This window comes from Hemitrygon akajei, unplaced genomic scaffold (assembly GCF_048418815.1).
Source record: "Hemitrygon akajei unplaced genomic scaffold, sHemAka1.3 Scf000055, whole genome shotgun sequence".
NCBI classification, from domain to species: Eukaryota; Metazoa; Chordata; class Chondrichthyes; order Myliobatiformes; family Dasyatidae; genus Hemitrygon; species Hemitrygon akajei.
Genome location: NW_027331941.1, coordinates 1,293,063 through 1,295,211, shown reverse-complemented (window position 1 = coordinate 1,295,211; position 2,149 = coordinate 1,293,063).

The following is a 2,149-nucleotide window of genomic DNA, read 5'->3' as shown; positions in this document are numbered from 1 at the left end:
CTTTACGTCACACTGAACGCGGAAAATTCCTATAAAGATTCTCAGCTTAAACTCTACCACACTACGAAAGTGAAGCACCGCGGACTGAGGAAATATGCGACCGCATAGCACGAGACAGGAGATTTGGTCCTGCAATAGGACACAAAGTAGGATTTCACTCTGTCCTCCATACTCACCATCTCCACACCCGAAAGAAAAATACAAGGCTCATAGTTAAAAGTGTATTTATTATCAAAGTACGCGTTATGCATATGTCACCAAATACTATCCTATATTCTCTTCCTTGTGGTTGTTGACAGTGTAAGAAAAACAACTGAATAAATGAAAAACTGTAGACATATTCCGACTGACAATCAATAACAATGTTAAAAAGTAGACAAAATGTGCAAATTAATAAAGAATCAATAATAATAAATACAGAACAATTAAAACAACTTGCAAATGAGTCCGTGAGTTATATTGAGAGATCAGATCAGAGTTGTAGAGAGTGAAGTGATCCACGTTGGTTCAGGAGGCTGATGTTTGTAAGGCCAGTGCCTACTTCTGAAGCTGTTGGTAAGGGATCTCTACCTCCATGCCGATGGTAGCAGTGAGCAGAATGCATGGCCCTGTTTGTTGGAGACGGTGAGGTTGCATAATGCCCAGAAAACTTTGTAGATGTGCTCAGGGTTTGGGACGGCTTATTCTGTGGTGAACCCGGCTACATTAATAACACTTTTCGTCTGTACCTCTTCAGACAATGGAGTTTTCCTCCCTGGAGGTGATGCAAATACCGCCACAGCCTAGTATAGTCAGTGATTTCCGTCTGTCTTACACGTTTCCTTTCATGAAGTTACTCTCTCACTCCTATTCCAATTTTCCTTACTCCAGAGATGTCTCTCTATTGATATACACCGCTTTCCAAAATCTCTATCTTTATCCGTCCCGCTATCACCCGCTGTGTTTGTACTCTCAACAGCATACCGCCTTCTTTAATTCTTCTCTCACTCTTTCGTTCTCGCCGTTATTGCTGCAGTCCGGAATACACTGTTTTCACACGTATCCTCTCCACAATTACCTTTCGCCTCCGAATTCTTGCTCTTTCACCCTCGCTTCTTTCTCTCCCCTCCTATCCTGGCGCTCTGCGTTGTCCGTCTCTATCACGAGCACTTTCCCCCGCTCTTTCCGCCAATTAACCGGCATTCTACTACACCACCTACCTTCCCTTACCCTCTCGCTCACTTTCTCCGACCGTTGCCGTTTCCCTTTGGTCTTTGCCCACTGCTGCCTCTCTTCCAATCTCTCGCCCCTGGTGTCTGCATGTTCATGTCTCGCTCCCTCTTCTCTCCAGCACCACAAATTATTTCGTTCTGCACTCCAGTCTCCGGACAGGTGTCAAGTCAGATGATATGCACATCCTATGCACATTGCGCTCTTTCTCCTTCACTTCGAAAACAGTGCATCACAGCAACAGGCACTTCGACACTCAATGATATTCTGCACCCATCAGGTTAGTAACAAAATGTTGAACTAAACTAACATTTTCTGCCTCCAGAATGTCCCCACCCTACTATTAATTTCACATTGATATCGCATGGAAACGTGTCTTAGAATTTGGCTACAAAACGTGTCGTTTTGTGGCAATTTGCTGGTCAAACATTCAGACAAGTTATTGTAATCCAAGAATTGTGGGATGGGTTATTGGCACAATATGCGTCGTGTTCTGTTTAATGAACGTCCCTTATTATTCCTGCATCGAGAGGCTGGAATTAGTATTTGGGAAGGGAAATGGAGGACGTGCAGGTCCAAGAGCTCGCTTCACCTGGATCCACAGTTTGACTGGTTTTCCTAGGTGGACGGTCCTATATATCCGCTGCTTCCTTTCCCCCTCATTTTGTTACTGAACATCGTGACCGTCAGACGGATCCTGGCCTCCAGCCGAGTCCGCAGGGGTCTCCGGGGATAGAAAACTGGCGAGAAGCCGCAGGATCCGGAGATGAAGAGCCGGAGACATTCCATCGTTCTGCTCTTCACCCTGTCGGCGAGTTTCCTCATCTGCTGGGCCACAAGCACGATTGTCTTCATTTTGCTGCGGTGCCTCTACACGGACCTGGAAACGTCCATTCGGCTTTTCATGGCGCAACGGGCGGGAGCTGTGATTCAGCTTTTC